The sequence below is a fragment of the Strigops habroptila genome, chromosome 13, assembly GCF_004027225.2.
Source record: "Strigops habroptila isolate Jane chromosome 13, bStrHab1.2.pri, whole genome shotgun sequence".
Lineage (NCBI taxonomy): Eukaryota > Metazoa > Chordata > Aves > Psittaciformes > Psittacidae > Strigops > Strigops habroptila.
Genome location: NC_044289.2, coordinates 13,726,538 through 13,741,461, shown reverse-complemented (window position 1 = coordinate 13,741,461; position 14,924 = coordinate 13,726,538). Strand labels below are relative to the sequence as shown.

Below are 14,924 nucleotides of genomic sequence, written 5' to 3'. Positions count from 1 at the left end.
AGGGGAGCATGGAAATAAAGCAGCATCTAAACATTACAGCTTTCTCCTCCCCCCGCAGACAAACCACCTCCCAAAGAAAAGCAGAGAAGCAACAGAAACCGCCCCAGAACATATGGTGGAATCAAGCGCAGGATCCCCCGTAGGTTTGGGATGTACAAGTAAATATTAATCTGGGGGGGATACTAGAGGCTGAGATCAAAAGAGCTGCTCCTGTTTCTTTAGGGAAAAGGAGTGCTTTGATGTCACAGCGTCTTCCCTGCGCCACCTAATGAACTGAAATTGTGACACAGTGACATCCTGCGAGGTCTGAAAGCACTCAGCACAATGACACTTCTTTGGGCTTTGCTGCTCTCTTTTTCCATCAGGTCCCTTTGCGAGGCAGCGAGGGGAAGAGTTCTGCTGGAGAGGGTGGAATAGCAGTGGAGGCAATGGAGGGGGATTGGGGTGCGAGAGGGAAGTGTTTCTCCCTCGGAGAGGAAAAGGGGATTCACTCCATCACAAGCCCGGTCGGGGATTATCAGGTTGAGATGCAGATGAGCAGGAAGCAGCATCCCCCACGTCCCCAGCCATCATGCCCATCCAAGGCCAGAGCGGAGTCATGCTCACACTGTGCTTCATCCTTCACAGCATCCTCATGTGAGGATGTACATGAAAAGGGTTTCAGGAAGATGCAGAGTCAGGGACAGGATGAGCTTCTCGCCCAGATCCTTGGAGGCAGAACCTCCCCTCGTTCACATCAGGCCAGGAAAATAGCCAGCAGGTAGGAAAACCATGGTGATAGGCATCTTCCTCACACAGGCTTCTCAGCCTTTTTGGCCAAACAATGGGCTGGAATGTTTCATACAGGCTCCCAAGAGAAAACCATGGAAATAAAATCCTGTTTGTCCACTCCAGGGAGGGAAAGGGAGAACAGGGAAGACCCTGCATGTGATGGTCATGACTACCTACACCCCTGTCCCAGATGGCAAATGCTCTGGTGAGGAAATCAGAGAGAATGGGAATGAAATAAATCCTAATAAACTGTGAAGCAAAATTCACAGTGCAGCCAGGGAGGGAGGAAGAAGGTGAAAGCAGGATGGAGAGATTGGGATTTTTAAGGAGGATGGATTAATGGAGGGGAAAGGGGTTGATGTTTGGCTTTCAGGTCTACCCACTTGCAAAGCAGGCTCTGCTGGTTTTGAATGGATCTCCAAATTTTGGATGGATTTTGGGTTTGGATCTCCAGCTTTTCACCAGGAGCTGGTTGACCTGCCATTCCCTACAAAGCATGGGATGGTTTACTGGTCTTTTCTGGGAGCATCTCTCTACCCAACCCACGGCTTCTGGTAAGGACACAAAGCCCAGAAGACCCTGGGGTCAGGCTGCACGCAGCCGCTCAGCCAGTGCAGGGTTAAATCCAGTTAATCCCAGGGATTTATTCCAGATTAACCTGGGGAATTGAGAGCAGCGCTTGGCCCTGTGTAACAGGGTCGGGTTTGCAATGGCAGAGGAAACCCAACAGCACTACGTGCTTAGACAGAGCTGCTGAACCAGGCAGGGAAAAGAAACTTTATTCAATCATCTGCTTTACTTATTTCATAGCTGAGGAAATTCATCTATTCCTTGGATTCGTTTGTGCTGTGTTGTCACGAGGCAAAGAAACTGTTAGAGAGAATAAAAAGGGTGATGCTGAGCTGCAACCTGCCTTAAAATGCTGCACCCAGGTAGGAAGAATAAACCCATGAATTAGGGAAAAGAGCTCCACGGCTTTCCCGAAGCCAAGGATGTCGTTTGATCTCTCTTCACCGAGTCACTGGGATTTAGGAAGGCATTAACAGGAATGACAACTTGATGGGTTTTAGCAAAGCGTCATGACACTGTGACATCAGCTTTCCCCAAACACTATATTTAGGTGTGTATACACAGAAACACACATATATACATGCCCATTGGCACAGGAGGGAAACCTGTAGGGACTTGGGTGTCATTGGAAAAACGTGAGCATGGCACTGAACTGTACCAGGAAGGGCTACAGAAATGGACCTGCATAATTCCATCGACTCAAAGGTACACCAAGGAGTTTTTGCTGTCGGGATGCTGCTGCTGGGGGGACACAGCAATAGGGCTCTGGCACCTCAACACCCCTAAATCACAGGGAGGAATGCAGGGTGGTTCCCAGCATATATCCACCCCTGCGGGAAACAGTTTCTGGAGCAAGGGAAGGAATCAGTCTCATGGAGCTGCTTCTACATGAAAAACCCACTGAAACAGTGAGAGGATTTGATTGCACAGAACAGACTGGGGCTGGATGCAGCTCCCAGTGCTGCTGGGTAGAAATAGTCAATAATAATAGTAGTAGTAGTAATAATAATAATGTTATAACCACAATAATTATAACAACAACAACAACAATAATAATGCAGTGGGAAAAGACTCATCTGGAGCTGATCATTGAGGCAAATTAATGCAACTTGGATGTAGCCTTGGGGTGGGCTTGGGGAGGTTTTGGGTTGGGGAAATCCTATAACTTTGAGGCACCACACAGCACCTTGGTGAGACCCACGTGCAATTTGCTCAGAGAACCTGCTGCAGAGGTCTGGGTGCCTTACAGCCATTTTCCCATCTTCCTCTTATTGCAAAGCCTGTATGAATTGGATTAAATAAATGCTGCTTTTATAGCATCAAGGGTGATGTATGGTCTGTCTTAAGCGTGCAAGGGTTTACTGCAACTTTCCTTAGCTCGTAGCTGTATTTGACTAGTAAAGTGTGAGTTAACTCCTATCCAGTTAATCCATGAACATCTTGAAGTAACTCACAGTTATTCCATGTTTTAGTTGGGCTTATATGACCATTCCCTGAGCTGGGCAGAGGGACAGACCAGTGGCACGCATATCTTTCTGCGAGCTTCCCTTGGTGTGTGGTGGTAGATACCCCCACACCTAACTTAAGGCTGTGATACTTGAATTAAAAAGTTCAGAACCTTGGATGGAAGAGGAAGTTAGAAATGACAGGAAGCAGGTTGCATCGTCGGAGTCTGCCAAGTCAATGACTCAGGCTTGTTTTAGGAATCCTGAGCATGATTTAGGCTCCCTTGCCAGGATATGAGAGCTGGATGGGAATCCTGTCCATAACCCCTGCTTTGCTGCATGGAGAACATGGGAAACTGCAGCCTGTCCCCAGCCAGCACCAAATGATGGTCCTTCCACTGCCATGACCATGACACGGGGCTCCTCTTGATGTGGGGCAAAACATCACCCACTTCAACTGACATGAGTGGGATGTGGATGCAAATGGAATTCAGGCCCTGTGAAGCTCCAGGCCCTGGCATGATGCTTCCCTGCACAGAGGAGCCAGGAAGGAATGCTGGTGGCTGGGGTGGGGGGATCAGCTCTGGGAATGGAAGTGAGTGTCCTGTACCCTGCCCGCAATCAGCCTGTGCACAGCTTGGAGTCAGCCCGCTCCCTGCCCGATCCCTGCCCCCATTCAACCCGCACTCAGTCTGCACTAAACCCGCAGTCAGCCCGCATCCTGTCTACATGCTGCCCGCACTGAGTCCTCACTCAGTCCACGCTCTGCCTGCACGCTCTCTATATGCTGCCCGCACTCAGCCCGCACCCTCTCTATATGCTGCCCGCATCAGCCCATAACCTATCTACATGTTGCCCGCACTCAGCCCTCTCCCTGCCCGCACTTATCCCGTCCTCAGCCCGCCTCCATCCCCTGTTCCCATCCCGTCCCTTGTCCCCCCCCCCTCCGCCCCTCTCGCCGCCCCGGGCAGGCTCGTGCGGGTGCTGCCCCCTGCCGGCGCCGCCCGCGCCCTGCAGCCGGCCCGGGCCGCGGTTGCCGCGGTAACGGCGGAGGGAGGCAGCGGACGGGGCGGGGGGGTGGGGACCGGAGGGACCGATCCCGGCTCCGCTGGGGCCGTTCGGAGGTCGGGCAGAGCCATCGGGGGAGCCGGGCAGCAAAGCGGGGGGTTATCTCTTTATTTGGATAGAAGACGGGGCTCGGAGCAGCTCCTCACCCCGCACTAGGAATTCCCTCTGCAGCGGGGATGAGGAACCATCCCACTGCCACCTCCTGGGCGCTGGGAGCCCGATGCGCTGCGAGCGGCTGCTCCGTGCCCTGGCGCAACGCGGGTGCCTGCACCAGCATCCCCCTTCCCGCAGCCTGATCAGGATTCACCTCGCATCCAGGCGGAGCAGGGCTGCGTCTCCCGGCATGCACCCGCCCGAAACTGCAGCCCGTCGCTCGCTGCAGCGGCCATCTGGTTGGAAAACAACAGGCCAAACCGCTTCAGCATCACGGCATGTGTCCGCCAGCGGGGAGAAAAAAGGGGGGGACACGCAGAAATGCCAGGGAGAAGGAAGGCGGTTGGCGCGGTGGGATGTGCGGGAGGGACGGGAGATGTGGTTGCAGCAGCATCCCATGTGCTGCGGGAGGCTGCTGGGGAACGCACCCTCCTCCCATCGCTCATCCCAGAGAAGCATTACGGCTCTCAAGGATTTCCCCCTCATAAATTAGTATCTTCCAGCTGTTTCCTTCCACATAAAAATCTCTCCTATTTCTTCTCTTATTGCTTTATATAAACAAACATGAGAGCGGCTCGTTCTAAATAAAGTTATTTGTCTACGTAAATTAATATATCATATTCTCTCCTGAAATATAGAGAGCTATTCGTCTCCAGAGAAATCATGTTGAGTGACATAGTATAACCCTATTCATTTGCATATGCAGATATGTCTAATTATTCAACTTGCAATTAAAGGCTTGTGTGTCAGCAAATGAGACTAATTAGAATCACAAAATCATAGAATTGGTTAGGTTGGAAAAGACCTTTAAGATCATTGAGTCCAACCATTAACCCAGTACTACCAAATCCACCACTAAACCATGTCCCAAAGTGCCACATCTACACGTCTTTTAAATACCCACAGGGATAATGATGCCACCACTGCCCTGGGCAGCCTGTTCCAGTGCTGGACAGCCCTTTTGGGGAAGAAATTGTTCCTAATATCCAATCTAAACCTCCCCTGGTGCAACTTGAGGCTGTTTCCTCTTGTCCCTTCACCAGCTCTGTTGCCCTTCTCTGGATCTTTTGCAGCATCTCAATGTCTTTCCTTGTAGTGAAGGACCCAAAACTGAACACAGGATTGAAGGTGCGGCCTCACCAGTGCCCAGTACAGGGAGACAATCACTGCCCTGTTCTGGTGGCCACACTAGTGCTGATATAAGCTAGGATGCTGTTGGCCATCTGGTCACACTGACAGCTCATATCCAGCCACTGCCAACCAACAGCCCTAGGTCCAAGTATTCCCCATCCCCTAAGGGACTGCAGGACCTGTGTCCCTCCCTCCTGCAATTGTCCCAGATTACTCATCCAGCTCAAATCAGGAGAGGTGAATCCTGGAAATGTTTGAATTAGAAACAAAACTATTTGGTTTTGGAAATCACTGAAACAAGACTTTTTGGCTGCTTCTTCAAAACTTCAGGCTCGACTTGTTTTATTACACTGGGAAGCAACCCCTCAACTCGTTCATCACATTGTTATTCACAGAATGATATGAATAACATTTATCATGGTCACTCACGACAATAGTTTCCCAATCTGCACATTACAAATCAAAACAAATGCATGTTCAGATAACGGGTTTATTTCCAAAACCACATTAGTCCCAGCAGAGCCACAGCCAATTTTTCACAGGTTAATGCAGAGTTACAAGCAGGAATTATATTTAGGAAAAGTCAAAATTGTCTCATTTTGATGATTTTCAACCCAATACCTTTTTCTTTTCTGATTTCAGGCCTCCAGTGTGGGGGTTCCTCTGTGTAACTTTAGCCACTGAAGATGTAGACATCTCAGCTAGGTCCCACGATCCATGAGGACAAATGGCATATCCCTCCTTCACATTCCTGATAACTACCTTCCAATGAGAGAAATTGTTGTCTGGATGTGCCTCAATTTCATTTGGAAATAACCTGGGATTTAAAACAAAAGAAAGGGAAATAAAACAGTATCATCAATGTAAAACGGTGGCTTGTTCTGTTCTTTGGTTTTCTTTCAGTGAAAGGAATAGGGGAAGAAAGACAATTAATTTCTAGTTAATCCAAATACATTGGAAATTTGTTGGATTTCTCTGTTGGGGGGAGAGAGAAACAGGAGGGGAGCAAGTGACGGGAAGAAAATCTCTCCGCAGAAGCAGCTTTCTGAAAGTGTGTTTTAGAATCATCCATCATTCTGCATTTTCTATCTGTTCCAACATTTCCAGGGTGAAAAAGCACCAGCACAAAACTGTTGGAGCATTTTATAGGCCCACAAATCTGGGTGAGAGAATTAGGGATCTTCACCTTTTTGAGAGACCCGAGATCCCTCTTAGGACCCTAAATAAGAGCTCTACTTTCACGGCAGCTCAAACTCATTTGCTCTCATCGTGATGCTTATGGCACCTTTCAAAGCCCAGCGGCTCTGGGCACTTGGAGGCTAGAAATGTCCTTTTTTTTTCCATGTTTCTTTATTACCCAGGTCAGTGGGATCTCATCCATCACTCGGGCTCTTAATGCTTTTACAGTAATAGCTGCCCTTTTCCCTCTTTAACACATACACTGTAAATGGAAATGATCAGGCCACAAACAGGGCTGTTGGTCCTGGCCAAGCTCCTGTTGCCTTCTGCCTCCTGCATCTGGCTGAAACACAGTGGGGTTAAATCATGTTTAGCATCTAGGGATCAGTGACAGGAGTAAATAAGTATTCTATAACCTTCCCCAAAAAACATAACAAAATAATAGCAGGAAAATGAGGTTAAGTGAAACCATTTCAATAATGTTAGAGTCCTGCTTTCAATCAATGAACACTGGGAAATTCCATGCCTTCAGAGGCTGTGATTTCATTTTCACTCCCTCCATTGCCGAAATTCTCCTCAAAAAGCAATGAGTTAAAGACTTAGTGGCAGATTCATAATACATTTGAAATGTACTTTTTGTGTTTAATATTCACTGGAATGGTTGACTTTGCTGGGTTTGGTTATCGAGAGGAATAATAGTTTTCAGTTTCATTGAAGCATAAGATATAATTCTATTATCTCTTTTTTTTTTTAGGATAAAATAATCTGAAAGAAGTAGAGCAAAATGGGAGAAGAAATTATTCCATAGACCCTGTTAATTATGTATCCATCATATAAAATAGCAATAAGAGCGTCATAAGTTTTCATTAAATAGGGCAAGGGGATACTTGCAATCTTGTCCTGTCAAGTAAGAAATGGCTTTAAAAACTCCACTTACTCTATTTCAATAATTCTAACTAATTTTGGAGCAATTAACACTACGTTTTGGTGCCTACTAAGTAGAAATCTGATAACTTTGAGTGAATCCATTTGTGCATTGCTCCATACACATTAAGGCCGAGTTCAGGCCCTGCAATTTCAGGGATTTAAAAGTTAGATGCCTGCTCTAAATTAGGTGCCTGAGCAATATAGTTTAGGGATGGGACCTCAGGCTCGTACTCACTGCACAGCTTTGCAACCAAGCCACTCTGTTTCCCCTCCCTCATGCAGCACAACTTGCATCACCATATTTTAAATGAATATAATTGAAAGAGGTGCCATTCTATTCACCCTGCAGGGAGCAGCCAATGCAGCATTGATCTTAATTTCTGGAGGTTCAGGCTGGAAATGAACTAACTCGAAGAGATTACCAGTGTTTCATCTGAAATGCAAAGCTACGCCCCTGGTGCCCAGTGAGCTCTTTAGGCAGCAGGTTCAGGGAGCAGATGGGCTGTTTTCTTCTCTGCTTTCCTTTGCAACACACCAGTTTTGAGGATGCTCTCAATTACCAAGCCTAGCCAGTGCACTGGGTAGCTCAGAGACACCTCAGCTTGTCCCCATCTCACGTATCTGTCAAGGAATGCCGTGCCTCATGTCATGGGAAAATCCCCTTGCAGACACAGGGGGCTGTTTTCCGATTCAAACGAAACACAACAGCAAAGCCATGCTGCAAAACACAAAGCAAGAAGGTTTGATCCTTGCAGAGGTGCAGTGTTAGAAAGGAAACCGGCTGCATGTTGAAAACACAGGCAATTTGATAAAGAGCACGAGAAGAAGGAGAAAAGCTGCTGCTGCTGCAGCTTTAAATTAAAATGCTGCATCAGCCAGTCCCTCAGGACTTGATAGAAATCTAATTAGTCAGACAATCTGGCACCAAATGTCCTAATTTCCCCAATCCATGTGGGATTTGTGTATTCTCTTATTCACTGCAGTTCTAAATTTCAACCTGAGCCTTTCTAACCCCTCTCTTTCTCCTGTGCAGACATGGGACTCGGGAGAAGGTGATCCCTATCAAAACCTAATTGTTTTTCATAAACCTTTAATTAATTAGACTCCAGCTCATGAAAGACACTTAAAATATTAACAGTTTGTTTAGAGACAAGTGCTGGGTGAGGATTGCTGCTGTAGTTTCACAAGGAACCCAAGTGTAATTAACGTGCATGGGCATACGCTCAGTGTGGGGGGTCCAGAGTGCTCCCTGGAATGTGCTGAGAGCAGAGGGAGGACCATGGCCAGCACACAGCCAGCCCAGCAGGATGGAGCATGGGTCTCCTGCAGCCAAGGGTTGCACGCCTGGGGTGGTGGGTTCTCAAGCTCTAAAAAGGCAGTGGAGTCCCCCCAGCTTGGCTCTATGGGGCACACTGAGAACAGCAAACTCATAATGCAATTAGCCCTGTCTTAAGGCACCATGAGCTCTTGGAGCAAGGTGCTGAGCATCCCTGAATCCCCCTGGCACCCTTGGAGTGAGGATCTCAGCTCACACAGGATTAAGCCATTCGGGAGTAACAGATTTGATTTTTTTCTTCCAGAGCAGCTATGACCTGTCATGTCAAAGCTTTTTATTAAAGTCTCTTAATCCCCAGATTATCACCACAATAGTTCCACAGCCCCATCCCAGATAAGGCAGGGTCCATTGTGGAGATGCACATTGGAGGAGTTTTAATCTGCAAATTATTGGCATGCAAGACCATGAGGGGCTGCTTTGCTGTGTTGCCCGTTGCGTCAAGGGGAATTGAATATTTATAAAGAAGACTTCAAATGGGCCATGCACTGTATTCCTCCCCTCCATGTGCAATTCCCAAGTGGCCAAGGGGCCCTGCTGAAAGGAAACAACCCTGCCATGCAGCCAGCACACACTCATGGACTCCCCCAGAAGCCGTGTAGCCTTCATGGTGAGCCCAGCTAGGGAGAAGGGATTGGTGCCCTCCTCCAAACACCCCATTTCATCCCCATGAGATGCATGATTTGATTTTTAAGAGAGGAATGATAAGAACAGAAAGGCAGAGCTGGTGATGGAAACTCTATTTCTCTCCTGAATACTGGGGGAGGACAGCAAACAGATAAAGTCCCTGCTAGGGATCCTTCGCTGACACAAAATATGCCATGTGGAGCGAAGGCTTATGCTATATACAAAACCAATTAGCAGTTACCTTCTAGATTAAGGAACAACTCAAGCATCTGTTTCGCTGAAGTGTTTGTAAAAAAAAGAGACAGCCTTCATTGAAACAGCCTTGTGGGTTTGCAAATGCCATTGCTCGGGTCTGGGGGCCCCCAGAATTGGTGCTGGGGAGCCCAGGAGAGACCATCCCCTCCACAAAGTGTTTCCAGGCTGGCAGTGAGCTGCAGAGTAAAGCAGGATGTGCCCTCTCTTTTCCCCAGTGTGTTTGTAGAAGCACCTTGTTGCACCTCCCTGCAAAAGCCACCAAACAAAAATTAACAGGGAAATGCATCAATCAGGAGCATCACAAGTATGAGTGGGGAGGGCTCTCAGAGCAGAGCCCATGGCACTGAGCTCCTCTCAGCTGCATGTGGGAGGTAGGTTATATATCCACACATTTATATATATTCATGTATGCTACAAGATGACCAGCTCCTTCAGTTCTCCCTAGCATAGATGCTGCTGCACAAGGCCACATCCTGGCTACCACTCAGAGACATGCTGAGCCTCTCTTGTTCCTATTGAGATCCCAGCCCTGGGTCAAGCTGCAGCATCCATCAGGGCAGATCAGCCCCAGCCCTCAACAGCAATTTGAGACCTTCTCTGTCAGCAGATAGGGCTGAGGATAGTCCAGGACATGGCTTGGCTCTCAGTGTGTAACCTCTCATTGCTCACTAGGTGAGGATGATCACCCAGTCCCTGGGGATGTGGCTCAGGACCTGCAGACCTGGACTCGGCTCCAGCTCTGCTGCAGCGTTCCCTATGACCTTGGGCCAGCTGCTTAGGTTTCCTCCATGCCTGTTTCCCATCTGCTGGAAAATGACGGGGTGTATTAAAGGGTTTGCGTGAAGATAAGTAAACTGTGAGGCTATTCTTTGCTATTACACTGATAGGGCCTAAATATTCCTATTTTCTGTAACAGCTCAAGAACTTAAGCATTAGGCAGAAAAAGGCATTGGGAAAATAAAGCAGTGCCTTTTTGGGGCCTCCTCTCAAAGGAGGGAGATGTGTCTTCCTTTAGAGCCAGCTCTTCATGCATTTTATGAAATGGCAATGCCCACATTTTCCCTAACAGCCCTCATTCCAACACATGAAATGGCCCCACGTAGCCTTTGGCTCATGAAAACCTTCCAATGTGCTTAATATTACTTGCAATGCCCATATTAATCATAGCACGCAGGTGCCAGAGCCACCGGAGGGAAGGAGAAGGGACAGGCCAGGTAATTTATCGCTCTACAGCCCCAGCATGAGCTGTTACATTAGTTCAAAATTACTTTGCTTTCAGGTTCCCCAAGTTCTTGGGAGTACAGAACAGGAGAGGGGGTTATCTGTGAATCATCTGTCATCTCTCCAGCTTTTGGCTACAACCTTGTCGTGACTCGTGGAAAAACTAGGATTATAAATAAAGTGTGGGGGTGGGGAAGTGACTAATTGAGTGCAGTAATTAAACACAGCTCCCAAAAAAGCTGAGCGTGTGTCTTCAGCCATCGGCACCCTGAGTGTGGAGCGAAAATGCCTCCAGGATTTGCCAGGGCTCAGTGTAAGGGGCAGCATCATCCGGCAGGATGCAACAGAGGAGTCAATGCACAGGCAGAATACTGGGGTTTGATACGCACAGGCCTGGGTGGAGCTGAAGCAGGGAAGTAGCTCTTGTTGTTGCTTCATTTGGGGGGAGCCAAAATAAAGGAGTGTTTAGCACTGTCAGGAAATGTAGTGCAAGACTAATACCCACAGACAAAGTCAGAGCATTCACCTGGGCCACCAGATCTGCAGTCAAGGCCACCAGCTTCCCCCAGACACGTGAAGGCACTAGATAAAACTGGTACCCAGCTTGGAAATCTTCTGCTCCAACTAATAATACTCGAAGGGTAAAATACCAGCATCAATATATCCCAGGTGTCAAATGAAACCATTTGTACACACTTGTTCCCTCTCTGGTTCAATTAATAAAGGCAGCTGAAGAAATACCAAGCACATTTCCTTTCAGAAAGCTCCCCAAACTTAGTGACATTTGGAATAACACAAGACAGCTGCACTGTGAGATAAGTTAAATGATGTATTCAGAAATGGCTCCGTTCGGAAGGTTGCATCTTTCATAGCAGCCTGGCGCCGAAATCTGTGTTGTGTTCTTCCAATGTGGAATAACTCTTCTTCCCGGTTTACATATATTGATGAATATACTTAAAGATGGCCGGATTCTGTACAGCACAGTGCTTTCTTTTCCTGACACATGGATCCATCTGCCAACATCACAGACCTAATTAGTACTCTCCTATTTCCATTCACTGGCTAGTAAGCATGTGGCATCTTTCCACAAGCCTATAAATCCTCACCCTACACAGACATACACCATATTGTGATGGGTGGGTTATAACCTCCGTGAAACTGGCAGTTGCAGTTGCCTTTCCACTCAGGCTTGATGTCATGAGAGCCAAAACAAGAGATACCATCACCCGAAACACCGGCTGGCACAGCAGGGTGAGGGATGCAGTTCTGAGATTCCCAGCCCTCAGTTACCATGTCCCCATCCCCTAAGAGCCACACACGCTGCTCCTGGGTCAATACAATTGTTTATTGGGCTGTTGCTGAAACCAGATTTGTGTAATGGCCAAAAAAAATCCAGCATAGAGGCTGGGTCATAAAGGCAGATGTGATGTGTGCAGCTTAATACAACACAGCAAATGCAAGAGCTAGGAAAAAGAGATGGCAGGGACATGATGAGCCCTGGAGACCCAGCTCTGAGAAAGGAGGATTAGAATATCCCTTAAATAAAACAGAAAGAGGGTAGAGGCATATCTGCCTTCAGTTCCCCTCCAAACAGAGCAGCACATCCCCTCCCAAGCACGGTCAGCCCCGCAGGTCACGAATATTGTGTGAACATGCACTAGAGGTTATTGTTCTTCCCATGCTGGGGAGAGTTATTTGGAAGTCTCCTGCTGGTGTTAAATTAAATTACCCATATAAATAGCACCGGAGGTGACGGACAATAGATCCCACTGTTTTGCAAGCAGGCTGCTCTATAATAGGCTGAAAGGTAGACTATTGTAACATGCCCAGAAAGGCACCTATTTAACTTAGATCTTGTCAAGCTTCCACCTGGTGTAAGTTACTTTACAGACCTCCCCTTGCCACACTATCCAACTTCTGCTGTGCAAGAGCCAAGGCTACCAAATACCTAAGGAGTTAGTAGCAAAGTGACTTAATTACTCTTAAGGTGTTATTTTTGGGTTTCCACTCATTTTGCTAAAATTCCATTTCAGCAGAGTCAATATTCGGATTTCTAACACTTTAAATAATGCTTCTTATGGAAAAAATAAATGCCTGCTCAACAATTACTTTCTTTTTTCTTAAACATCCTTGTTACTTTGCAAGGTTACTCCCTACTGCTCCTTTTTAAGATTAAAACAAGAAGTTAAAAAAACAAGGGAGAGAATTAATCTTCCCCAGAGAAAGCAACAAAACTCACATCCCAGCAAGCAACAGCTCAGGGAGCAGAAATGCCAGATATGTACCTATGATGTAAAATGCTTGAAACGTATCACGAGCAATATCGAGAGTGTTTGCATTGCTAGAAAAATAGCAACAGCAAAAGGCTTGGCAGTTTGATGTTCTGTCAGGGTTAGAGGTGTCATTACTCACCAAAGGCAGGCACAGATAGGCTAAGAAGAAAACTGGAGGCTCTGCTTTTTAAAAGCAGAATCTAAGCCAAATTAACCCTGGCAGAAGCCCACTAAAGTTGACGGTGCTACTGGGCAGCCAAAGTTAACCTGGCTCTTTTGCTTTGTTTCCCACTTATTTTCGAGGAGACAGGCTGTTTTCGTGTTGCTGGCTGAGAGAGAGTGTGAGGATTAATAGTCAATTCAAAGCTGTAAAGTGCTGCATTGCTGTGAAGCATTTAATTTAGAAGCTGCTTGTGTTTCTGGGGATGTAGCCTAAGCTGTCTGCACAAAAGCAGGTAAAGTGCAGCCCAGAACTTGCAGCAATGTAAAAAATTAGCTACAAGAAAATGAAACAACAACAAAAACCTATCAGAGAGTGTGAAATTCACCTGGATCCCTCCTAAGGGGTTTGCACATTTCTGTGATTAGAGTCATATTTATAGGAAAATCTTGTCACTTCTCCTCACACTCGGTGGGGCTGTAAAACACATCACTGCTGCTCTCAGACTTTGGTAGAGCTGCTGAGGAGAATGTGTGCAGGAGGGACTAAACCTGCCATTCAGGAGGGTTCCCCAGCCCAAAGTCCTCCCTCTGTGCCAGCATGGGCTGTGGGTTTTAATCACAGTGAGATGCCAGTGTCCCTGTGCCAAGGGATTGCATGAGGGGCACCTTGCTGGAACAAGCCAAAACACTTTTGGATGCCACTTCAGAGGCTCTGCCCACTGCCATGGGAGGGAGCTGGTAAATGAGGACACTCATTTTGCCTCTGGCCGAGCTTTGCAGTGCCAAAGCGATGCAGAGGGGCCAGGGAAGCATCCCCTTTCTCACCTAACGGGTCCTGAATAATGTACAAGAGCAGGATTTCCTCCTGGCACCAACCCATGAGAAAACAGCTGGCATTAAAATAAGCAAGCAAATAAGGCTCCAATAAAACCTGACACCCTCAATAACTGGATCTTGTTCAGATGTCGACTTAAAAATCTCAGTGATCTCCAGACAAGTTATAAAATCCAGTCATTGCAATTGCTGCCATCAGTGATTCCCCATCACTTTGCATGCTGCTGAGGCACAAGTGGTTGCATGAATAACTGGAGAGCTAGGGAGAACAGGCAAAGAGGAGAAGATCCCAAGTCTGTGCTGGCAATCTTCCTGCTCATCTAAATTGATGTTTGATTTCTGAGCACACCGCGATGTGGTACTGACAGATCTATTCCTCTTGCAGGGCTGCCCAGCTTTAGACTTTTCAGGTTACCGGTGCTACACTGTGAAACCTCACCTAACCCATTTTCCCCAGCAGGAGCTCCTCAGGCAGAAAAGGGGATATTTCTTTTTTCCAGTTGTTATAGGAATGTGTTGGGCAGCTAATAAATATAAATTAATAAATAAATAAAATAAAGGTATGCAGCCAGAGCCCTGAACCAAAGATAAAAGCCTAAACAAGTGCACTGAAGTATAAGGTTAAACAGAGAGGGAAAAGCCATTAGGGACAGTAGAGCTTTGGAAAAGAGTAGAAATAATTCTTAAGGAGAAAGGGGTAGTGAAATATATCTTACAGACAAAGAAACAGATATCAGAAAAACATGGAGAGCTACTGCTGGAGCTTAAGACAATACAAATTACTTTCCCTGGTCAAAATTGACCCTGGCTGAGATCTCTGGTCCTACAGTAGGATGGGATTCCTGACTGTGTACTCCCCTGCAAGGCCTGGCTGCCTGAACACAAACAGCAACGATGGCACCACAAAAATAATAAACCAGCAATCGTTTTGTTGGCTTGTCACATATTACAGCTAATTATTTAATTACTCTAATT

General features: G+C 47.0%; 1 long non-coding RNA gene across 1 annotated transcript in view; it reads right to left on the bottom strand.

Annotated features, from left to right (window-relative positions):
* Positions 1 to 5,873: 5,873 nt before the first annotated feature.
* LOC115615433 overlaps positions 5,874 to 14,924 on the bottom strand; it is a 30,065-nt gene continuing 21,014 nt past the window's right edge. Inside the window, exon 4 of the long non-coding RNA XR_003994051.1 lies at positions 5,874 to 5,955. This is a non-coding gene — a long non-coding RNA (uncharacterized LOC115615433). The remainder of the gene's footprint in view (positions 5,956 to 14,924) is intronic.